We start from the raw sequence: 26,598 nt of genomic DNA, 5'->3' as shown, positions 1-26,598 counted from the left end.
AAGGGGACCGTGGTTCGAATCCTGAACAAGTACCGAGCAAATGGTCGCGCGGTTTGCGTCACGAAATTATCAGCTTGCATTTAGAAGATAGTGGGTTCGAACCCCACTGCAGGCAGTCCTGAAGGTGGTTTTCCGTGGTTTCCCATTTTCACGTCAGGAAAATGCTGGGGATGTACCTTAATTAAGGCCACAGTTGCTTCCTTCCCACTCCCACCCCTTTCCTATCCAATCGTCGCCATGAGACCTATCTGTATCGGTGCGACGTAAAGCAACTTGTAAACCAATCCCGACCATCGTATGCGGGATTTTTAAAATCGAAATTCACGTCCTTGTGGTTCAGATTCAATATAAAACTGAATGTCTCGTTTAAAAAAAATACAAGCTTGTTTGCTTGCTTAATTACTCATCCACTCCCTCTACACCTCTGGCGTTGAGGTTTGTACACTGTTCGCCGATCTCCGCGGTGCAGAACATAAGTCGTCGTTCTTCTCTTCGTAGGATAGCAAGTTCGGTCCTGGTTGATATCGGTGGCATTTGTGGACGTTCAAACGAGATAACACCATGCCATCGGCTTCCAGCAGGTTAAAGATCTATGGCAAAATACCCCCAAACTACGGCATCTTTAAAAATCTATAGCAATTGATCGCTCGTTAAGGTTAAACTAATTGAAACAAATCTTCCTTAATAATAATAATAATAATAATAATAATAATAATAATAATAATAATAATAATAATAATAATAATAATAATAATAATAATAATAATAATAATAATAATTGTAACAGTAGTACGGCCTCTCCGTAGTGTTAGGCCTGGAACTATTTGTAAAGAGAGTGTAGGCAAAGTCAACGCCAATTGAACCCTCCTACTCACGAAGTGTTGTGAATGTGATCTTGTCATTACAAATACACTCTTCCGCCAGAAGGACAGATTTAAAACAACATGGCAACATCCCAGATCAAAGCACTGGCTACATTATTGTCCGCGCCAGAGATCAGCGCGATGTTCATATAATCAAGGTTATGATCGGTGCCGATGATTGCTGGACTGACCACCACTTAGTTCGATCTGTGATGCCTATACAGGTTCCTCCAAAACGACGGATTCAGGGGAAGGCGATAAAACACAAACTAGATACTTAACAACTTAGGAACAACAGTGCCAATTCTGTCTATCAAGTATCATTGACTGATAAACTCCCAATTGAATACCCAGAAGATATTGAGTGGCACTGGTCGTTATTAAAATCAGCTATTATAGCAGCAGGCAAAGAAGCAGTTGGTTTTAATAAAAGGAAACATCAGGACTGGTTTGACGAGAACGACAAAGAAATATGTAATCTAATTGATGAAAAGCGGAAAGCCTACAACGCCTGGAAAAATGATCCAAATTCATGTCCCTAGAAACAAAGATATCAACAAATCATAAAGGAAGTCCAGAAAAGATGCAGGGTGATCAGGAATAAAGGGTGGATAGACAAATCAATGGGCATGAAGAATTTAATCACCTCCAACATCACTAATGCCTTCTTCAGTGATACCAAAGCTATTTATGGTCCCTCCACCAAAGGTCTTAATTGTCTGAAATCCAAAGACGGTACTGAAATTCTTTAAAGACCTTGACTCGATAGCTTTCCGTTGGAAAGAACATTTTCAAGACCTCCTGAACAGAAGCTCGCATGTCGAGGAAGATGTGTTTGCAGATATTCCACAACAGACAGTTCAAGATCACTTAAGTGAAGTTCCTTCTATTCAAGAAATCGAGAAGGCCATTCAACAGCTGAAGAATAAATAGGCACCCGGACAAGATGGAATTCCAGCCGAGCTAATTCAGCATACACACATGCTGATTGTGGAAATATGGAACACGGGAACAATCCCTGCTGATCTAGGAGATGCTTCCATCATCACTATCTTCAAGAAATTGGTCAAGACTCTGTGTAACAATTATCGAGGAATATCATTACTCTCTGTTGCGGGAAAAATTCTTGCTAGATTATTGTCCAATCGTCTACTGCCATCGATTGAAATGTGTCTACCAGAAACACAGTTTGGTTTCAAGTCGAACAGAAGAATTGATATGATTTTCAGTGCAAGACAAATGCAGGAAAGGTCTAGGGAGCAATACCAACCGTTGTACATTTCTTTTATAGATCTTGTCAAGGCGTTTGACTATGTTAATCAAGAAGCTCTATGGAGAATTATAACTCTGATTGGATGTCCAAACAAATACGTACAGATACTTAGACTACTGCACGACGGCATGTTTGCTACTGTTCATTCCAATACAAAACCAGGACACCCTTTTCGTATTTCTACTAGAGTCAAGCAAGGTTGTGTAATTGCTCCAACTTTGTTCTCAGTATTTGTTGGAACTATACTACACCTTGTGGATGATAAAATGTCATCAGGTGTAGAACTTGTGTATAGAACTGATGGAAATCTGGAAATCCGCGAGCTAAGACCAAGGTGTCCTCAAGTGTCAGTGAAACGCAGATGACAATGTTATTTTAGCCAAAATCTGCAATCAATACTAAATGCTTTTAATCAACCATGTGAAAGTTTTTTTTGCTAGTGGCTTTACGTCGCACCGACACAGATAGATCTTATGGCGACGATGGGACAGGGAAGTGAAAGTATCGGACTGGAAATTAATATTAATAAGACCAGGATCCTTTACCAGCCGGCACCAAATTCCAATAAGAGAACTCCGGCTATCACAATCAATGGCCTATCTCTGCAGAACATAAATCATTTTCCTTACCTTGGAAGCCACCTCTCATCATGTGCAAACATTGATGCAGAAATCCAATACTGTATAAGATGTGCTAGTGTGGCTTTCGGCTATCTCCTAAAAAGAGTGTTTGATAATCATGATATCAGTGTGAAAACCAAACTCTACGTTTACAATGCCGTTGTAATACCTACTCTTATCTATGGTTGCGAGACCTGGACAACTTAGAGGAGAAACCTAAAATGCCTGGAAAAGTACCATCAACGATGCTTGCGGAGAATACTGAAAGTTAAATGGCAAGATCGTCGAACGAACATTAGTATCTTCGAGGAAGCCAACACTACAAGCATGGAGGAAATGATAGGCATCAGCTACGCTGGACTGGCCATAGGCCTATCGTCCGAATGTCAGATACACGCCTCCCAAAGAAAATCATGCACTCCCAATTAAAGAATGGTCAGCATAACCATGGAGGGCAACTTAAACGATATAAGGATGTTCTGGGAAACTACAGCTGAGAATAGGCCCAAATGGCGTAGAATTGTATATAACGGAGTTGAACATCTAGAACAAGATAGGAGAAGATTAGAAGGTGAGAGGAGGAACTGCAGGAAAGAACGAGCGAACGCGAGGGATGGTGTTCTCGCACAACCATCTGCTGCAACAACTAGTGTATGTTGTCATTGCAATAAAATCTGAGCCATCTGAGACGACACAATTAATACGTCCAAATGACATTCTATTTATTTACTATGTATTCGTTGCCGAATAAATACCTATGATGAGTGTTAGGCAACACTCCTAACGCCTGGAGGCAGTTTAGTCTCTCGGAAATAAACATAACTTTATGAAATGCCTTAATTTTTCAACTTGATTAATAGATGTCACTACTGTTTATTTTGAGTGCCACATGGAATGTAGCCAATAAGCACTAGTAGGGTATTATACCTGTTTGTGGGTTGGCACATGTGAACTTCTGTCATCTGTTTCTAAGTTGCCACTTATGACAGTTCAGTTCAAACCAACCAATCAGCACCCAGCTCGTCCCTATAAATACTGTAAACTTGAACCTTATGTATCTTTTATCTGGATCTTGTACTGTGCGGCGATAAGGGAGTTTCTCCTCCCAGGATACGATGGACCGGCTGGGGCTGCATATAAGGTACGCGGCTGTATTTAACTTAGGGCCGGTTCTACCACCTACTGGTAAAGTAGCGCGTAACTTGCCCTTCGCGTAAAAGGATGTTCCCGTTCGACCACTCCCAGGTATCGCTATCGGCAGCGTAAATCGTAGTTACCCGGCGCGTAATTTATCGGCCACTTCGAGGGCCCGATAAGAATGTACCTGGCGGGCAAGTATTGAGAGTTGAACATTATTAGCTGAAGGACTATTTCTGGTGACATACAATTTAAAATTAGCTTAGTATACTGAAAAAAAGCATGATATTGTAACAGTAATCGATGTGGTAATGCAGGATTTTGAACATTAATGTTTCCCTTGAGTTGCAACGGTCACACCAGCCTCTCGCATCGGTAGCGTAGGGAACACATTTTATACGTCAAGTTTTCGTAAAGAAATTTTAAAAGGATATAAATTCAAAATCCATTTGGAAATCGTTTCAAATGGGCTTTAATTTTTTATTTTTTCATTTTTCAGACGCGAGATATAACTTATTGTATGTATCCTACTTACCTGCAGCGTTCTCGTAGCGTAATGGCTGTCACGCTCATATCGCAATACGAGGTATGCAGGTTCGAGTCTTCATTATGACGAATCTTTTTTATTTCCATTGCTATTTTTTACTATTTGCTTTACGTCTCACCGAAACGGATATGTCTTATGGCGACGGTGGGATAGGGAAGACCTAGGAATGGGAAGGAAGCGGCCGTGACATTAATTAAGGTACAGCCCCAGCATTTACCTGGTGTGAAAGTGGGAAACCACGGAAAACCATCTTCAGGGCTGCCGACCGTGGGGTTCGAACCCACTATCTCCCGATTACTGGATACTGGCCGCACTTAAGCGACTGCACCTATCGAGCTCGGTATTTCAATGACTAGCATTGTGTTAATCTGTATGCCTCTTTTCATACGTTCTTTTGTTAATAATATATTTCATTGAAATGTTTAATCACAATATTATATCTACTAGGAAATTGCTTTATATGTGTGCTACTTATAGAAAGTGATTTTATGATTAATAGTATATAGGACGGTCGCCCAGGTAGCAGATTCCCTATCAGTTGTTTACATAGTCTTCTTGTAAATGATTTCGAAGAAATTGGAAACTATTCCATTCCCGAATTCCTCTTCCTATGAATGGATATTTATCCCGATTAGTTCTTTACATTTACAGTACCTTCCAACTTTATCTTCATAAAGTTAAACATTAGAATGAAATGCATTATCAATAAATGGAAGCATGTGAAACTAAACGAGGTCGCAGAGGTAGTTGCAAATAGAGCATCGTGGAGATACTTAATCAATTCACAGAAGCCTGCGGATAGAAAGCTCAAAGGCAATAAGTCAGTAAGGAAGATGTGTGTATATACGTATATGGAAGCGCGTAGAAGAGAGTTAAGAACAACGGCAGGGAACGAAAATAAATGTTTAAATGTAAATTAGAAAGACGAAGAAAACCTGCGTACCTTATATTACGGAGCAAGCGACTTGACCAATCTACTACGAGAATACTTTTCAAAAACCCTGCCTTATATGACAGGTTATAACTGGCGTAAGAAAATGTAATCTCGAGATTTTAATCCCAATTAGGTATTGATATTGAAGCTCATAGAATAAAATCACGAAAGCTTGACATAAATCGTAGTCCATAACTCTTAAGACTCCCTTTATTAGGCTTTTTGATGATAATCAGCAGACGCAAGCACAGGAAAATAAGACAATCGAAATGAGTTTCATACATCTGACGATAGATAGTACCACACTCGAAAGCGAGAAATCGCTGAAAATCAGTCTAGCCAACTTCGTATATCGGTGTCTAGCTCCGGGTAGCTACCTAGCGCTTGCGCGGAGGTGGGTGCACGCAAGCCAAAGTACCAGCCGATTTACACCCCCAGGTAGTTTACCTCCCGGGCAGCTGCCAGCCACTTTACCAGAAGATGGTAGAACCGGCCCTTAATATGTGAACTTATCTGCATGTGGCGACGGGGAGATACCAGCGTTCCCCTCTAGCATGTAAAACGTACGCATTATTATGGCATTTTTCACATATACGGTAACTTCGAGACTGGCATTAGTTTTTCTTTTTTGTTTCCTTTTTCGATGGAGAAAGTAAACACAGAATATTCATTCCTTTCTTGCTGTATCTTCTGAACGGTAGGCCCCAGGCTGTTTGCGACTGTCTATGAACGGAGTGTAATTACCCTAGCGCATATCGTGTAATTAAGATGTACGGGTACGTACCCTCGTTTCCCTTATCCACTTTGCTTTTTGGTGACTAAACATTGTTTATTTTTCTAAATTTTTCTCTGAAATTTTGGCTAATAAGTTCTTTCCGTCTTAGCCACTAACGCAGTATGGCTTATCCTTTGTGTCTCCGGGTCTTCTGCCCCATTAGGTTTTATAGCAAGTAATGCCAAGGGATTGCTTGGGTGGTTCAGCATCCCAGCATATTTTGTTTCAGACCATTTCTATTTAACCCTTATGTTTTTATCTATTCTCACTCCGTGTACGAATACTATGGGCTTCTGTTCCTGTGTTCTAGATCATTCTGAGTTTTATATTCTTATTGCTTCCCCTTAGTGTGAGGGCAGCGTGTGTCATGCTAAATAGTTTTAGCGTTCACTATCGGAGTGAACTTTATGAAAATGTGAAGCCATGGCCCGTCCGGCCATTGGTAATAAAATTTAGGAGTTCTATCTCTTCTATCTTGTATTCTTGACCTGATAAGGAAGTTTCAGCTTCTTGTGTTAAACCATAAATTTTCTTATACCAAAGGTTCTCTGCAACAAAGATTAGGCCAAAGACTAACTAGTCTTGATATATGCATACATATGATGTGTCCAAGACCAACAAGTCTTGTAGAATGAGAGCTCCTTCACCCCTGTTAATTATCAAGCTCTAAAGATTTCCATTGTAATACCTTATTCATTATACAGTCTGTTGTTGTTGCTTTGGGAAAAGAAAAGAAAGATAATTTGGGGAATACATTCTAAATTAACAATTTTGCGTGTGGTCGTTTGTCAAGATGTCTCTTCCCTTCCGCTTCTCCTTCTACTTCCACTAAGCTCAGTAATAATAATAAGAATAAGAAAAAGAAAAATCGAGCAAGTTGCTATGCTGTTTCCGACATGTAGGGAGGCAGTGGGTTCGAACCACACTGTCGGCAGCCCTGAAGATGGATTTTCGTGGTTTCCCATTTTCACACCCGGCAGATGCTGGGTATGTACCTCAATAAAGGACACGGTCGCTTCCTTTTCACTGCAAGCCCTTTCGTATCCAATCGTCGCCACAAGACCTATCTGTGTCCGTGCGACGTAAATCAAATTGTAAATAATAATAATAATAATAATAATAATAATAATAATAATAATAATAATAATAAAAGCCTCCATGGATCAGACGGCAGCGCACCGGCCTCTCACCGCTCGGTTCCGTGGTTCAAATCCCGGTCACTCCATGTGAAATTTGTGCTGGACAAAGAGGAGGCCGGCCAGGTTTTTCTCCGGGTACTCCAGTTTACCCTCGCATCTTTCATTCCACAAAAATTCTCCAATGTCATTTCATCTGTCAGTCATTAATCCTTGCCCCAGATGAGTGCGACAGGCTTTGGCAGCCGGCACAGTTCCTGTCTTCGCCGCAAAGTGGGGGCTTAATTCATTCCATTCCTGAACCGGTTGAAACCGGAGACAGGCGGAGGATTTTCAATAGTACTGAACCCACTTGTTAGTGCAGGCCCATTTCATGGCAGACTAAATGCCGCCACTACAACAAAGCAGTTATATCCTGAAATCCTTCCATGACGTCGAGTGCTTGGCCCTCGCATACCACAGTGAGACAGATGATGATGATGATGATGATGATGCTGATGATTGTTGGTTAAAGGGGCCTAACAGCTAGCCATCGACACTTAATGGTACGGGATGAATGAAACGAAAATTAAAACTTAAAAATGTATCCACAGGCCAAAATAGAAAACGAATGATGATGTAAAAATACTCATGAGACGAAAACAATCAGTGGTTCCAATTCACAATGTCTTAATTACTGGGATGATGCTTATTATCTAAAGGGGTCCAAAATCCAGGTCACCGGCACCTCACAATGGTACTGACCACTAGTGAAGCAGAACCATGGTGTTCCTCCTACAGTGGTACTAATCACAGGTAATGAGTGGGCCCATGGTATGTCGCACACAATGGCACCACTCGCAGGTAACAAAAACCCATGGTGTTTCGCACATAAGGGCACTACTCACAAGCAACGCAGACCCATGGTGCTCCTCACATAGTGGGACTTATCTCGGGCGCCGGTATTCCCATGGTGTTCCTCACTTGGAACTAATCACAGGCCACCTATACGCATAGCGCCGCTCACATAGTGCTACTAATCGCAGGCAATGTAGGCCCACGGTGTATCACACATTATGGTAACGCCCACAGGCAAAATAAACCCATGGTGTTCATCACATAATAATACTACTCTCAGGCAACACACACCAATGGTCTTCCTCACATAGTATTACTAATCACGGGCGCCAGCCACACCCGTGGTGTTTCTCACATAGTAATACTAACCACAAGCAACGTAGACCCATGGTGTTTCTTATAAAGTAGACGTAGACGTAGACGTAAAGTAACATAGACCCATTCTGAACACAATGGAACCAATCAGTGGAATACAAATGATGACCTCTAGGACAAGCAACACCCAGACCCATAGTGCTCCTCACATAATGGTACTGCTTCTATATAATGTAAACCCATGGTTTTCCTCGCAAGATGGTGCTAGTCGCAAGTAACGTCGATCTATGGTGTTCCTCACATAATGGTACTAATCACAAGTAATCTCATGGTTCTAACGTCACCATCCCTTGGTCGGCCCTTTTATTCGCCTCTTACGACAGGCAGGGGATACTGTGGGTGTAGTCTTCGTCTGCGTCCCCCACCCACAGGGGGTAGAGAGAGAGAAAATGCAGTATCAGACCAAGAAAGACCAGGGCCACGAAGGGCGTGAAAATGAAAGACTCCCTTGGCCTCCAATACTCTAATACAGTCGGAGTCAGAAAAGAACAAGAGTTGACCAAGGGAGGTCGGACAGGATAGATGAAAAGTCAGGAGAGCCTGGTACAAGTAAGTGAACGCTATGCCAGGACTCAGCTAAGTGCTCCGCGGCCACCAACCCACGCTGCCAAGTGGAGAGCTCCTGGGACCCCTTTTAGTCGCTTTTTACGACAGGCAGGGGATACCGTGGGTGTATTCTTCATCTGTATCCACAACCCACAGCGGGCACAGTGAGATAGAGAGGATCCAAAGAATAGAGAGAAAATTCCCACGAAATAACCTCGATCCAAGTCAAAATATCACCTGAGGGCTGTACTCTAACTTTGAAGATTTCTAACTTTTTATGAGGAAGTGCCACCTCGTGTTTTACGCTCATCTCTCTCGCTGCCTGACTACAGAATAACACGCAAAATTCTTTCTCCTTACTTGAAGCAAGAAAGAAGTTTAGGTCTTGGGTACACCAGTTAATACATCATCCGGGAAGAGTGAGAAGGTAAACTGGCGGTAAGTGGTCTGAAGAGCGAAAAACAACATTCTTCACTAAGTCGATGTCGTACTGGAACTCCAAAACGGCTGACAAGCTTTAGTGGTGGTTCTTAGTTTCTTAACCGGTATGTAAATATTTTTTTTTTTTTTTTTTTGCTATTTGCTTTACGTCGCACCGACACAGATATGTCTTATGGCGACGATGGGACAGGAAAGGCCTAGGAATGGGAAGGAAGCAGCCGTGGCCTTAATTGAGGTACAACCCCAGCATTTGCCTGATGTGAAAATGGGAAACCACGGAAAACCTTCTTCAGGGCTGCCGACAGCGGGGTTCGAACCCACTATCTATCGATTACTGGATACTGGCCGCACTTAAGCGACTGCAGCTATCGAGCTCGGTTGTAAATAATGATAATAATAATAATAATAATAATAATAATAATAATAATAATAATAATAATAATAGTTTCGGGGTTTCCGTGGTTTACAGATGTGTAAGAAGGTGCTGGTGTTTATGGGTGGACAGAGAAAAGATCGGAGCGTAAATTAAAGTACTAAATTTTGAAATTTTATTTCTTTCCTTTTTTTCCTGAATTTAATATTTTGTATATAATCTGCATAAGCAACAATAAATAACAGTTCAAGAGCTCGTCAGCTCGTAGAAAAAGTTTGGACTATAAGACAAAAAATCTGATACAGTAGGAAAAGTTATCGGTACTATAATTTAGAAAGAATGAGCTATGTGGCTCTAAAGGTACTTCACTTCACAGAGCATTTTTGATCCACACATTTGTCGTCTAGGAGACTGAGCTCCCAAATTTTACTACAGCCCATCCTGTCAGAGGCACAAGCTTTCTGCCAAATTTACAGTAGTTAAACTTCAATAACAGTATTTACTGTCATTTTTTCTCGACAGTCAGTTACACACTGTTCTATAAATAATAACAATTAAAACAGAGGCAATGAGTGCCCATTCTAAATGGCCTGAATAAACAAAATAATAGGTCTAAGATGATAGGGCATGAACAAAATGCTAGGAGCCGAAACACTCTTTCTCAAATGTTTTGAAATAAACTTAAAATCCTGTATGGGCTTATAGCCCGAAGTTACAGAGGCTAAACCTATACTACAGAGGGGTGACTAGATTCAAGATATTAAGTACCAAAACAGTTGTGAAGAATTTAGAGTTTTCGAAAAATCATAGTCACCCCCGTACCAAGTTGAATGGGAATTAGTAGAGGGTGAACACTCTTTATTCCCTAAGTTACATATTTCCCATCAGGGATTTGAACAAAGTCCTGAGACTTGCCTGAAAATTTACATTTAAAAGGTGATATTAAACTTTAGAATTTTACATTAAGAGAGACATGTGAAGAGAAGGGATTAAGAATATAAAAACCCTAAAGAAACATTTAGTGTGGCCCAGACTTCAAGGATTAAGAGCTCACATTAGCGGTCAGCAATTAGCCAATGGGCCAGAGTTTGGATAGTGACGAAATTACGGGAATTAGAACAGAATTCGAAGCAAGAAGAAGTGATGGGGAAGAGAGTGGAAGAATTGCAAGTTATAGAAAGCAATGTCGGAGAAGACGGACATTGTGATCAGGAAAGAACCAAGGGAAACAGGAAGTTGAGTGAGGAAAGGCAGGGAGATGAACATACGGTATTGAAAGAGTGGTCGTGCATAGTGAAAAGGAGAGAGCAGTGGACAACAGGTTGAGAATATAAATGTTTAGGGAAGCAGCTATGGACATAGCCAGCGAAGAGGAAAGGCAGAGAGGTGAACACAGTGAAGGAATGGACGTGCAGAGTGGAAAGGAAAGGTCAGTGGTTTACAGGGAGAGAACAGAACTGTTTATGAACAAAGGGAGGAGCAGGAGCTTAAGGGATATGTGAGGAATGGAAAAAATGATGAGGGCATAGTAACAAGAAGTAAAATGTCAAGTAATGTTATTAAGTAAGTAAGTAAGTAAGTAAGTAAGTAAGTAAGTAAGTAAGTAAGTAAGTAAGTAAGTAAGTAAGGGAATAGTGGATGAAGACATGGTGGTAATGTAAGGAAAGATGGTTCGGTTGGTTAATAACGAGTAAGTTATAGGGTGTGAGGATTTGAAATTCAGAGTGAATTGGATTTAAAATATATAGTGAATTTAGTTGTTAAGTGTGATTGTATTAGGAGTGACTATAGTTAAGTAGATTTAAGGATTAAGCTGGAAGGAGAGTGGAGTTGGCGGGGTGATATTTAGAGTGATATTTGGAGTGATTGTAAATAAGGAAAGAGGGTCTGGTTTGTTAAGAGTATGTAGAAACTGGTAGCTGGTAGAGTGTGCTTGTTAATGGTATTTGGAACGTATAGTGAATTTTGTGGTTAAGTGTGATTTCGATAGGTGTGATTAGAGTTAAGTAGTTTTGAATTATAAATGAAAGTGTGATTTTTAGAGACGGTTGCTAAGAATGTTGGTATAATAAATGTTTGTTTATTAAGTTAAAGTTGGAAGGTGATGGAGTGGGATTGTTAATTGTATAAGAGTATGATTTGGTGGTATGTGTCGGTATTTTGAGTGATTGTTGCTAAGAGTGAGTATGGTCAAAGATATATGGATAATTTAATGTGAGTATAAATAAGGGAAGATGGTCAGGTATTCTAATTGAATTGTACGTGGTAGATATATGGAGTCTGGTCTGACGAAGGAGAGAAGGAGTAAGCTGGAAGGTGAGTGGAATGAATTGTGAATTGAGGGATTGTTATTTTAACAGAGTGTGTCCGTAATTAAGTTAAGTTGGTAGATGATAACGCAAGGTGGTCAGGTTTGATAATTGAATTGTATTGAATTGTAAGTGGTGGTATAAGGTGAGAGGAGGGATTTTTGCGTGGTGGTTTATGGATGAGATTATGAAGCGGTATTGGCTTGGTGGAGTTTGGCTTGTTATGAGACGGAAATGAAAGTAGTGGAGTATATTTTGTGTGGAGTTTGGCTTGATTCGTTTGTTTACAATTAGAATGGACGATATAGTATGATTAAAAGTGATGTGATTATAATGGTTGGTAAAGAGTGTAATACTGGATTGTATTGGTGGATTTAGCTTGTAATTATTTAAATGGCAAGTAGTAAGATAATGATGTCATAGCGAGTAATGGAAGTAGAACAATATATTAGGTAGATACATCAGAGAAATAGAGGACACTGACTCAGAAGATGTTTCAACGTTGGTCTGGCTCAGCAAGTTGTAATGGGTCGCGTGTTGACATGTAGGAGTGGAAGGTGTAATGACTTGCTGTGTCAATCAGGAGAGAAATGGGAGGACATTACACCTCCATATGTATGGCCAAGTGCCATGTGCCGACCTGCCGTTTATTTTATTTTATTTTAACTTATTTTATGCCATGTATGCCACTTTGTTTTGTGTTCACACAGTTGTCGTATACCCACGGATAACGGATCTCGGAAAAGGACGTGACCGTGGGCCTTTTGACAGTGTCTGTCCATGATTTCATGGAAATTCATTTTGGTTTGTTTGTTCTTTTGTTTATTTTTCAGCAAGTGTAAATTGATTAAATATATGTTGATAAGTTTAGACATTGTTCTTTTTCTCAGTTATAGATCATTAAGGTCATGTACTGTACATCTGGAGGAAAATAAATAAATAAATAAATAAATAAATAAATAAATAAATAAATAAATAAATAAATATAACGCCAGCCCACATAACTCTTCATGAACAGTCCGTCCTTTCCTTCTTTTTTCTTTTATTTTCTTTTGGGCAGATGACCTAGATGTTAGCCCCCTTTAAACAGAAAACATAATCATCCTTTTCTTTTCTTTTCTTTTCTTTTCTTTTCTTTTCTTTTCTTTTCTTTTCTTTTCTTTTCTTTTCTTTCTTTTATCTTTGTTCTTCAGTGATGAAGGATCTGATCTGATGTTGCCGTGAGTTCCTTAGGAGCTCCCGCGTCTGTACAATCCTAGGACATGACCAAGAGTTTCTTTCTCTCCGTGGCAATGTCCACAGAGATTGTTTTCCGGAATCTGAGAGGCACCGAGAGCATCGCAGAAACATTGGCATTTATCTTAATAGTCTCTCTCCACTCGTTACAAGTCAGTCTGGTATGTTTCTGAACCTGAGAGTTCGCTGGTGTATACTCTTTGTTAAGTTGCAATCTGAGTCCTTCCCTTTTTTGCGATAGTGAACACCAGGAGCTAAATTCACGTTCTCGTAGCTCTTAACGGACCATCTTAGTGTCGTACAGGCCGTTCTGGGTGGTAATTTTCCAAGTATCGGAATCCGTTGATTTGAGACGTTCTATACATTCCCGTCTCTCTGCGTGAGTATTCCTCGGAGCAACAGCGAGGGGATTGTCAGTCTTAAGTAAGATGTTGCAGACCTTACCTGTCAGTAACCATTCAAACTCAGTTGACTCCAAAATATAAAATATAATAGTTCCATCCATTCTATTAATTCCCTTCACAGTAGAAATAAGATGGAATTCACAAGAATTAGAAGTTCTATGTCTTGTAGTTACTAAAATCCTGGGTATACTAACTGAAAAAGTATTGCCTCTAAGTCCTCGTACGATACTGAAAGCATGTTTTTTGTAGTCAGGAATGAAGCAAGTGTGGTCACGTTTAAAGTGCTCTATTGGAAACTACTGCAAATGTCAAAACTATCACTTGAAGTGGTTTTATCTTGAACGATACAAAGATGTGTTTATGAAGCAAACTTAATCGCTTTACTATTTTAACATTTATCATCTAGGAAATAATAATAAAGATGTGTGGCTTATGTACAATAACTGTTACTGAACTTTCCCTAGAGTATCAACTAGTTCACCTCTGTTGAGCTATTGTATGTTCTAAATTGCTGCGACTCCGATTGCTTTTGCTGTTAGGGTTGGCATGCTGCTGCTTTTTCCACTTCTGAGCTCGTTAATGAGTTGCTTTTACTCATATTTATGTCAAACGCTCCAACTCAGTTCATGAACATTCATATGTGTAGGAGGATTTGACATTACAAATTCTACTTGTACATTATGGAAAGGTCTATAACAGAGGTGAGGGAAATATTTATGAAATGTACTGTACGTGCTACTGTCACAGACTGAATTATCCTTAAGAGCAGTGAAATACTTAAAATAAGCCTGACCGAGCTCGATAGCTGCAGTCGCTTAAGTGCGGCCAGTATCCAGTATTCGGGAGATTGTGGGTTCGAACCCCACTGTCGGCAGCCCTGAAGATGGTTTTCCGTGGTTTCACATTTTCACACCAAGCAAATGCGGGGGCTGTACCTCAATTAAGGCCACGGCCGCTTCCTTCTCAGTCCTATCCCTTTCCTGTCCCATCGTCGCCATAAGACATATCTGTCTCGGTGTGACGTAAAGCCAATAGCAAAAAAATAAAAATAATAATAATAAGCCTGAGAATTGGTCTATGACCAATTTCATTTGATATATTTATCTATCGTCCCCCCTATGTGGTGTCATGGTTAGTGTGATTAGCTGCCACCCTCGGAGGCCCGGGCTCGATTCCCGGCTCTGCCATGAAATTTGAAAATTGGTACGAGGGCTGGAACGGGGTCCACTCAGCCTGGGGAGGTCAACTGAGTAGAGGGGGTTCGATTCCCACCTCAGCCATCTTCGAAGTGGTTTTTTGTGGTTTCCCACTTATCATCCAAGCAAATGCCGGGATGGTACCTAATTGAAGGGCACGGACACTTCCTTCGCTCTTCCTTGTCTATCTCTTCTAGTCTTCCCATCCCTCCACAAAGCCCGTGTTCAGCATAGCAGGTGAGGCCGCCTGGGTGAGGTACTTGTCCTCCTCCACAGGTGTATCCCCTAACGCAAAGTTTCACGCTCCAGAACACTGTCCTTGAGGCGGTAGGGATGGGATCCCTTTCTTAGTTCGAGGGAAAACGAACTCTGGACGGTAACGGATTAAGGTAGAAAGGATATTTATCTATCAAATTACAGAAAAAAGAAAACTAATCAACCTCAGGGGTATACGCACTGGAAAAAAACAGATTCGTCATTATAACTTTATTTACAAGTGAATGAGTGAGTCTCGTTAAAAGATAGGGCACTTTACACAAATCTATACCTATATAATATGTACTGACTGACTGACTGACTGACTGACTGACTGACTGATTGACTGACTGACTGACTGACTGACTGACTGACTGACTGATTCATCATCGCCGAAGCAAAACAACTGAACATAAAGAAATGAAATTTTGGGGAGCGTAGGTGCTCACTAAGAGAGGATATTTTGACATTGTGAGTATTGTGGGGTGAATTGTTTAAATGAGCATATCTATATCTGAAAAAATAAAAGTTTAAGACGTAAAAAGTAGTATTGAGAATCTCCTTTAAATATAAATATAAATTCTTGTGTTTTCGGAAAATTCCGTTAACGGAGGTGACAAAAAGGTGAAAAATGGGTTGAATACCTTTCATAAGGATACGGAAGATATTACATACATACAAATTGGTATTTGGAATCTCCTTTAAGAATAAAGAAACACGTATTATTTTTGTTTTTGGAAAATCCAATTAATGGGGGTGAACAGGAGTGACGAATTGGATGAATAAAAAAAGATAATACCTACAGTATATCTCACAAACGTAAATTGTTGCAGACGTGAAAATTGGACTTTGGAATGTCCTGTAAAAGTAAAGAAACGTAGATAATTTATTTTTCGAAAATTCACTTAAGGGGAACTGGAAAAGGGGATGAGTTTATAAAATGAGAATATCTACAGAACATCTTATAAACATAAAATGTTACAGACGTGAAAATTGGAATTTTAATCTGTTTTAAAAATAAAAGAGCATGTATTTCTTCAGTGTCGGAAAAACCACTTAACGGGGGTAAAAAGGACTGCAAAGTGGGTTGAATTATTTTTATTAGGATAGTGATATCTTAAGAGGTGAAAATTGGTATTAGGAGTCTCCTTAAGAAATAAATAAATACCCATTTCTTTGTTTTCGGAAAATCAACTTAGGGGGGAGAGACTGAAAGGATTGAAAAATTCGTTGAATTCCTTGTATGTGGATACTTATATCTCAAAAACTGAAGATGTTGCAGACGTGAAAATTGGTATTTGGAATCTCCTTTAAAAATAAAGAAACACGTATTTTTGTTTTGGGAATATCGCAACTTAAAGCGGGATGACGATAAGTAAAGAAGGAGTTGAATTCTGTTTATGACGATGCTTATATTTCAGAAACTGAAGATGTTACAGACGTGAAACTTGATATTTGGAAAGACCTTTAAAAATATAGGAACACGTATTTTCTTTTTTTCGGAAAAGGCACTTAACGGGGATGAAAAGAAGGGGAAAAGGGTTGAATTATTTCTTACGAGGATACCTATATCTCAAAAACTGAAGATGTTACAGGCGAGAAAATTAGTATTTGAACTTCCTTTAAAAATAAGGAAACATGCATTTTTTCGGAAAATCCACTTAGGTGGAGGTGTGGGCGGGAGAAACTGATAAAGGGGTTGAATTATGTTTTTGGGGACACTTATATCTCAAAAACTTAAGATATTACAGACGTGGAAATAGGTATTAGGAATGTCCTTTGAAAATAAAGAAACATTTTTTTCGACTTGAGAGAAGACGGTTTCTCACATGTATGTATGTATGTATGTATGTATGTATGTATGTATGTATGTATGTATGTATGTATGTATGTATGTATGTATGTATGTATGTATGTATGTATGTATGTATGTATGTATGTATGTATGTATGTATGTATGTATGTATGTATGTATGTATGTATGTATGTATGTATGTATGTATGTATGTATGTATGTATGTATGTATGTCGTTTGGTCATCTTGGCTTCAAAAGGCAATACCACAAACGTGGTTTACAAAGACTTTCTGGGGGTAAATGAAACTCAATTTTTCGGTGAGTTTGTATACCTTAGGGATTTTCAGATGATGTCTTAGTATAGTGTCAAGGAACGATTACTTTTATCAACTTAGGAAATCCACGCGAGGGAAGGCGCGGGTAACTGCTAGTTTGCAATATTAAAATAATGTACTTCAAATGCACAACATGAACAATTTCTACATAAGATCTCTTCCAAATGGAAAATAATACTACCGGTACTGAAGAACAAAAATAACATTATAATAAGATAAGGCTACGGTTTTGTTTACCTAGAAAGCGACATTTAGTGGCGTACAAAATGAATCAGGATTGAAAAAAAGTCAGAAAAAGAATAAGATAAGACAGTAATGACCACATTAAAGGGTATATTAGCAAAACAACAAAGAAGCACAGAAGTTATGGATTCCAATCCATTTTGAGGAAATAGAAGAAAAAGGAGTACACGAAGCTAGCAGCATCATAAGTCTCGAACAAGCAGATCCCTTTCTGTCTTTGTGTAGTTAAACTTTTGTCCGACTCCTTGGCTGAATGGTCAGCGTAGTGTCCTTTGGTTCGTAGGGCTCTGGGTTCGATTCCCAGCCTGACTGATGTTTTATAGCCCCGTTTGGTTAATTACTCCAGCTTGGGGTCAAAGGGTTTGCGATCATACATCATATCACCCTACCAGACACCACAGAAACGCAATAGTGCACACCCTTAAAGACATGTGTCATAAATAAATAAATAAATAAATAAATAAATAAATAAATAAATAAATAAATAAATATATAAATAAATAAGTAAATAAGTAAATAAATAAAATAAATAAAAACTAACGCGAAATTATTAAAATAAATGGTCTTCATCAAAATGTGGAAATCATAGTTCATTACAATAATCATGACTACAACCGAGATAGGAAACAAGGAGAAACGTCTCACTCATATAAAAGAACGATTTTTATATATTTCAATAATCAGAATCATCATCTTGACCATTGGAGAAATGTGCTACTAAAAATCTATGATCAATACTATCATAAACAGAATTAAAATTGTATCTCAAACATTTAACTTCAGCGATCGACACCAATAAAATTTAGCTAACGCACTATCATTGCAGACTAAACTGATCATGTAATGATTATCCAAAAAAATTAACTCTCACTGGAATAAACTAACCACAAGTCTTCGCAGACTGAGCTAACTATCTAACTTGGATAATGAACATTGAATATAAACCGGACACTGATAATTGCAGACTGAACTAACCATCTAATTGAACTCATGAATGTCACTGAAAAAACTATCATCAAACATAAAGCAACTTTTTAAACTAGTGACCTCTCTCGTGCTGGCTGTTAATTCTTTGTTATTACAAGGTATGGAAATAATGACATGATATGACAAACTCTCTTCTGCATCGTTACGTCCTTTTAACCCTAAAAATATTAACATTACTTACAACCTACTGTATCCGTGTGGTCCACTAACCAACTAATAAAAATCCGCATGAGTCTAGCCGCAATCACTGCGTTTGAACAGACCACTCCTGTACAACTTAAATAACATGATTGTCCATCAGAAAACCAGGACTGATATCATCTAATAACTAAACCACGAATCCCAACTGTTGGTGCACGACAGACGAGTGCCGTCTTTTTTACATGTGCCATTCGATAAATTCGCCACAACACACATTAATGATCTACTGCCACAATAAACTAACTGTGTCAAGATTTCACCGTAACAATCTCTTCCACCTCTCAAAAACATTAATTGTGTCTATCATTTACGAGTTTTACATAATATTATTATTTCTTTTGACCTTCTTAAATATTCCCAGACAGTCGTCTGATAACGGGTTCGCAGTATTCTAAATCGGTCTAACGGCTTGTCGGTCATCCTAGCCGCCTCAAACCTGTCGTTTTTATACCTGCTGTAATTCTACATGAAAAGAATCACTTTGAAACAAGCCAGATTATAATATTCTATTATTATATACTCGCTTCAAATGTATTTCTCATAACATTAACCATATGAGATAATATAATTCCTCGAACCCTGGACATTGCAAATGCATTTCATGACATTCTAACACACTATTTCCTCGTGTATCATCCCGGAACTCATTCACTATTATTTTCTCGCGGCACTAATACATTATTTCCTCGGGGCATCACATCGTCCCGGAATCCATTCACTATTTTATCATCCCAGAATTCAACTCCACTCACTTATTTAACACTGTCTCTACTGGTTCGTCTTTTCCTCACCATGGCTACTGGATTTATATTTGATCTCAGAGTAATTTCCTACACAATTTTATGTGGCCCATCTTGATCGCATTTTATTTTATATTTAATTTTTATAACGTGGCTTATTTCACGGATTCGTCGTCGTACTGAAATTACGAAAACTAATTGAACGAAATTCTAACAAAGACCAAACTTCAAATGACAGGAATATCACGCCTATCTTGACTTAATTTAGACATTACGATATCTCAGTCCGGTGCCTACAAAACCGATTTTCCAACACTCAACTTACTATATTTTACATTATACTTTGACAAGAACCCTTGACACACTAATTCTTTAACGACAAACTGGCATAGAGCTTATACAGTATTTATGCGATACCTCCTTTAATCGATTTAAGATAATCGTCTGACATTTTCGGATTTTAACAATAAAATCTGCGTAAACTTCTCATTGCTGACCACACGAGAAATATCTCTGTGCCATACAGCACTTAATATTTACACAAAAGCAAACAAAAACAACAAGATATCGGCCTGAAACTTTGGCCCTTATTTGCACAGAATATAACAATGCAGAATACACATTAGAGAATACAAATCATGTCACCCTCCTGGATTTTTGCTGAACAATGGCATGTTCTCAGATATTGCCGTTCACCGAACGCTCAATTATGGATTAATACATCATGTTGACACACACTATGCACATTTCATACATTTCTTCTCGGAGATTCTTAATTAACAACATTATTCAATATTTCTGACATTCTACACACAAAACATTTTAATACTTAACAAATATATATGAATCTTCAATGTTTTTTAACACGTTCTTATTGGATATTCTTACCTTTGTATGATATCTACATAAAACACTGTACACCCATAACATATAATTTATTATCAATTCACTTCTTATTCATACTTTATTATTTACACCATCCGAGACATTAAAACAGGCTTAGAGGGATTACTGAAACTGACAAGCCGAGATATGCCGTTGATTTTATATTGTTTCCCTCTCCAAACACGGGAAAATTTTATATTCATACGAGTATGAGTATTTATTTCATTTCACACTCCACCGGTTCTTACTATACTACTCCTAGGCTTGAGTATCCGACACCATTCGCACATAAATAAGTGACCAAGAGGAACACAGGTCTTACTTCACGAACTGCCAATGATAGAATTCCCCGGGCCTCAGTCGGCAAACCCAGTATGCCTGCGTTTTGTAGAGAGAAAGTTATATAAAGATTGCACCACATTAGACAATTCCATTACCCACGAGTCTCATATTTCTTGTTGATATCCATAATGTTCAGAAAAATTCGAGGACTATGAATCTCATGATTTTATAATTTTAATTTGCCTCTAAACGGTCTAAAATGCTGAAGCGTGGGTTGGATAAATAATTTTCTTCCACTATGACGACAAACACTTGTGGCTTCGAATCTTCCCACGGTCTAGCACAATCTTTCCATCTTTGGCCAGAAGAGATTTGATAACATGGTAATTCCTTCAAGTTTACTGGGCATTCCACTGTACCAATGCAAGTTTTAATTTACATCTGGATAATCATCGTATTTTAGAAATTAGCCACGAGTATACTGGAATCTATCCGAAACTCTCCCCTAGGATCTTATAAATCCGGATTCCTTTCCTGCCAGGAGAAATCACAATTTAACATCAATGCTCTTGTCTCATGGGTACGAAACATGAAGAAGACACACGGTGCTCCTCAAGTAATGATGCAAAACTGGATACTCCTATCCCAACCACGTATCTAGCGGCTAGATGGCCAAAAAGTTTAGGGTCCCTTTTAATGACTGTGAATGATGGGTTCTGTATCATTTATTGGATTTTCTTCTTTTGAGACATATTAAATATGCTCATCGAAAACGGTGTGCAGATTTCAACATTGCACATTTCAGGATATGATGAGGGATGTTGAACGAGTGGTATCTTCACTGGCTTCCCACCATGGTGACCGCGTGTCAAATCCCGGCTAAGGAATGTGAGATTTTTGAGATAAAATTTCACGTCTATATGGTTCGGATTCCACCTAAAAACTGGAGGTTCTGTGGCTATGATGTTAATAGTCACGTAAACTAAAAGCTTACTTGCTTGCTATCTGCATGGGTTACGCCATAAAGAACTATTCGCATTTAGTGCAGATGAACCAAAAAACGAACTTGTTTTACATCCACAGGAGCAAATCTACAAAAACACACAGATATGTCCAGCGCACGTAAATTCAACTTTAGCGTGTCTGGCTTTCAGGTGTAACGCAATTTGCCTCGAGATGACGGTGAATACTCACAAACAGGTTATCCAGGACATCTTGCGGGAGGCTGACCCGTTCTTGTATGGCAGCGGATACGAGATACCTTACGGATTGCGGTGGGTGTGGACAGTTAGTGATTGCTTTATTCAGCAATATTTAGGTATATACCGCACAATCCATATCGGGGTATTGTGGCGGCCAATTCATCTGTAAATTCCTTACATTTAACAACGCCGCCACCGAAGCGAAACCTGTTCCAAAATTTGTTTTTTCCTATCTCCCTTTTAATTCTTGACGGTGGTTTAATAGTCCCAGTAGAACTGTAGCTTAACTTACAGGTTGGTTTTCGGCCCTTCACTTGACGTTCTAGTTGTCTGAAGACGAGGAACGATACCTTCAGTATACGGAATTTTCTGAATACGTACAGCTTGCAAAAGGGGGAAATTGTACCCGTTAAAAGGGCACACGAGCAATTATCATAAATTAAAACAGGAATAGAATTATTTTTTCGTACTTCAAATAACAGGACTGGTAGTTCTCACTAGAGATTATCTGATTGAACCACTTACTTAGAATTTTCCAGAAAAGATAAATTAGCTTACAGGACCGTATTTTAGACAAATAACAATGTCGAAGTTCCTCAGTATGTCCTCAGGCGGACAGCCGGTTGACATGATTGGGGCGAGCGTACTATTTATAATGCATAAGGTATGTCACTTTCCTAAATCTTCTTCAACCAAAGTCACATTGAGAACACAGTTGCATGATATCCCAGTATATTCCACTGCTTTAGAAGACCTTTCACTCGTTTCCAGCACTAACATGCCTTTATCGAGAGGGATAACATTTAGTCAACACTTCCTGTCCTCGTCCTTCTCAGCACACCAAGTCACTGAATATCATTGTCTTATAGTCCGACTCGTTGGCTGAATGGTCAGCATACTGGCCTTCGGTTCAGAGGGTTCCGGGTTCGATTCCAGGCCGGGTCGGGGATTTTAACCTTCATTGGTTAATTCCAATGGCCCGGGGGCTGGGTATTTGTGCTGTCCCCAACATCCCTGCAACTCACACACCACACGTAACACTATCCTCCACCACAATAACACGCAGTTACCTACACATGGCAGATGCCGCCCACCCTCATTGGAGGGTCTGCCTTACAAGGGCTGCACTCGGCTAGAAATAGCCACACGAAATTAGTTAACTGTCTTATAAAACGTTGTATTTAAATATATAAATGCTACCTGTAAATTATCCAAATTAATAATAAGAATAGATATTATGCAGGGTATTTGGGAGATAAGTACAAATATGTTTTCTGCTAGTTACTGGAAGGGCTCTGAATACATACAAATCCTAACCCCATGGCACTACAGCCCTGAAGGGCCTTGGCCTACAAAGTAACCGCTGCTCACCCCAAAGGCTTGCAGATTAAGAGGTGTCGTATGGTCAGCACGGCGAATCTTCTCGTCCGTTATTCTTGGCTCTATAGACCTACTCTGAATGCATATGACGTCAAAATAATGTCCTATTTCAAAAATAACAAAGTCAAAAATTTGATATGTTAGAAGGGAAGCTCCCACGGTATGTAGAGTTATTTAATGCTTCTTTCGGGTTGGACCACACTGTTGTTGTCTGTACATACCGTACAGTTTGCCGACGTTTCGAATACATTGCATTATTAGTTGTCAAAGCTACTGAAATACCCATACTCGATCGGAGGTAATCGGTCTCCCAGGCAGCAATCAGTTATTTGGTGTTCGTAACTCAGGTAGTATTTAATGACGAACGGTTTAGGTCTTTGCTGACGTACAATACAATATTTTTCAGTGTGAAAAATGTTCGCTTCTTGTGCGTTAAACGTTTTCATACCATTTACGCATGCATACAACCTGAAGGTACAGTGCAGTAGTGCAGTGGCGTACTCAGAATTGTTTCTTGCATATTACGCAAGCGTACCTCCTGAAGCCGCAGGTGAAGTGATGTGTGCACTGCAGCGCAGTGATGTACTTAGAATTGCTTATAACCAGGGAACGGATTTATATGTACTAATAATTATTGAAATATGTACATATATATTTAGTTATTTTTATTGAAATATGGAATTATATATGGACTTAAAATTACACACATAAAATTAATTTATATTTAATATCAAAGTTCGAAGAAGCTAAACAAAGTAGATCTACATGCAACATAATGTTGCATTTCTCATTTTAATATATTTGAAGAACACACAATCCTTTATTCTCAATTACCAAAACAATGCATTACAAAATGTTCTTTTAAGTGCTGGAAAGTGAATCTTCTCCTATTATCTCTAAGGACAGATTTATATTGAGTGAAACTGCGTTCAACATTGGAAGAGGTAATGGGGGCATAATTCACAATATCTGCTGGGGTTAAATCCAGTGTTAATTTTACACTTAAATCTCCACACAGCATTGCAGAAACCTTTGTCATTTCTTCATATCCAGGGTTCTTTGAAAGTACAGTGGCCATCTTCATGTTTGCTACATCTGCAACTTTACCTGTACCACGATTTAGTTGTTCCACAGTTTTATTCACAATTTCACAACTTTCAGAAAGTGAGAGATGCGAGTTTTGGAGCCTTTTCAGTGTTTTTGTGATGCATGAAAAATTATGCTGAATGTAACATAAGTCATTTCTCACACTTGTATCGCAGACAACTGTTTTCGCGGCTTCAAGTGTGGCTGCATCTTCATAGTCCATGGCATGCAGTACGTTCTTAATACAGTCTATATATTCAACATAATATTCAACCGCTTGCAACCACGTACCCCACCTAGTTAGAATCGGCTCAGGCGGCAATGGAATCTCTGGTTACATTTCTTTCAAAAGATGAACTCTTCTGTGGGCTTTGAGAAAACATTTTACACTGAGTAAATCAATAAAGCTACTTTGGGGTAACTGCCTCTTATCACTTCTGCCACACGATGAAAGGCATGTGCTACACATGTTAAATGAGTCATCTTAGGATATACAACACATAATGCTTCTCCGGCTTTTATCATATAAGATGCGGCATCGCTAATAAAAAGTAACACTTTATTATACTTGACGCCCTGTGGCCAGGGGATACCCATAGCCTCATTGAACAGTTTTGCTATAGTTTTGTTATCGCACTTTTCTATAACATCACAGTGTAAGAGAATCCGTTTACAATAATCTTCGCTTAACAAACCAATGATTACGTTGCCAATTAGCCTGCCTTCTTTGTCTGTTGTCTCATCAATGGAAACCCAAATTGGACCGTCTTTAATCTCTTGCCTAATCTTCCGAACAGTTTCATCGTATATGGCTGAACAGTACGTTTTTCTGAACGTTGACTCATCCGGGATGGATCGTTTAGTACATTTCTCGAGGAATTCCCTGAAGCACTGATTATTCAGTTTGAAGAGAGGTATGTCAGCAGAGATGAGAGCACGGCAGAGATCGGTGTTGAACTCGGACGTTACACTGGAAGTTGCTGGTTGTGTCGGAAACAACTGTCTCTGCTTGGAATCTCGTTGTTTGTTAGCCTGGTGTTTACTGGTTGAAACGTGTTGTTGCACAAGGAACCTTTGAGTAGACGTCACTGTACAATGACACAAATTACAAAATAATATCTTACTGTCAGTTGATAAACCATCTTCGTTAAATTCTGATACGTAACTTTTCAATTTTAAACTGGTTGACTGAGCTACTTTAGGCATATTGTAACAACGTTAATGTCTTCATTGAATATCAGAATACAACTGCACACACTTAACGTACAAGAACACTATGATCCGTCTCACTGCTAATTCAACCTGTGAATGACTGGTAGTGAACTAGATGGAGTTATGAAGCAATCAAAGGGAATGCCAGAATTACGAACTAATCCGGAAACCACTAGCACATCGTCGATGAATGAGATTTCCCTAGTTACAAAATTACGTCACAGACACAGACGATGTTATGTAATGCAGCTTATCAGTGCTGTAAGTGTGATCCAGGTAGTCACGGTACTGACCGGCTGATCTCCACCACTTCCGGGCTCAACCCCTCTCTTTCTTCGCACCGCTTATGAGCTTATTTTATCAGCCCAGACGAAGACAGGAGTGCACACCAGTAAAAATATTAATTTTTCGAATATAGATTTTTAATTTATTTCTCCATTATTGAGAGGACTACTTTTAGTCGAAATATGGACTATATTGATTTTAATGCCGAAGAATATAGAACATATGTGCTAAACTCCAAAATATGGAAAAATATGGAAAATGGATACGGTACTCCATTTTTCAACTGCACACGTCATGATTCGTAAAGATAATGCAAAATATAATTAATTTTAGCTTCCTAAAGAGATATGTATTTACATATAAATCCGTTCCCTGCTTATAATACATGATTGATGCAGAATACTCCCTGAAGCAGCGGAGAAGTGATTTGTACAGCTGCAGTGCAGTGATGTAACTTACTTAGAATTCATTCTTACACTTTCCGCATGTAAACTGCCTGAAGGATCGCAGTCTTCTCTAATTGTATTAAATGTTTTAACGTGCAGTTAAACATCAATCAGGTAAATTCCGCGTATCCAGTACCAGCTGTTGAACAGCGTATTTTCGTATTATATTGACTCCTAAAACACAGATATACCGAAAGAGTTAGGAGGAAATTTTGCGGATAGTTTCCTGGTGTGTAGGTGTCAAGTTGTGATGAAATTTAG

This window comes from Anabrus simplex, chromosome 2 (assembly GCF_040414725.1).
Source record: "Anabrus simplex isolate iqAnaSimp1 chromosome 2, ASM4041472v1, whole genome shotgun sequence".
In the NCBI taxonomy this organism is placed as follows: domain Eukaryota; kingdom Metazoa; phylum Arthropoda; class Insecta; order Orthoptera; family Tettigoniidae; genus Anabrus; species Anabrus simplex.
The sequence above is the reverse complement of the archived record's forward strand: the minus strand, read 5'-3'. Positions refer to the sequence as shown.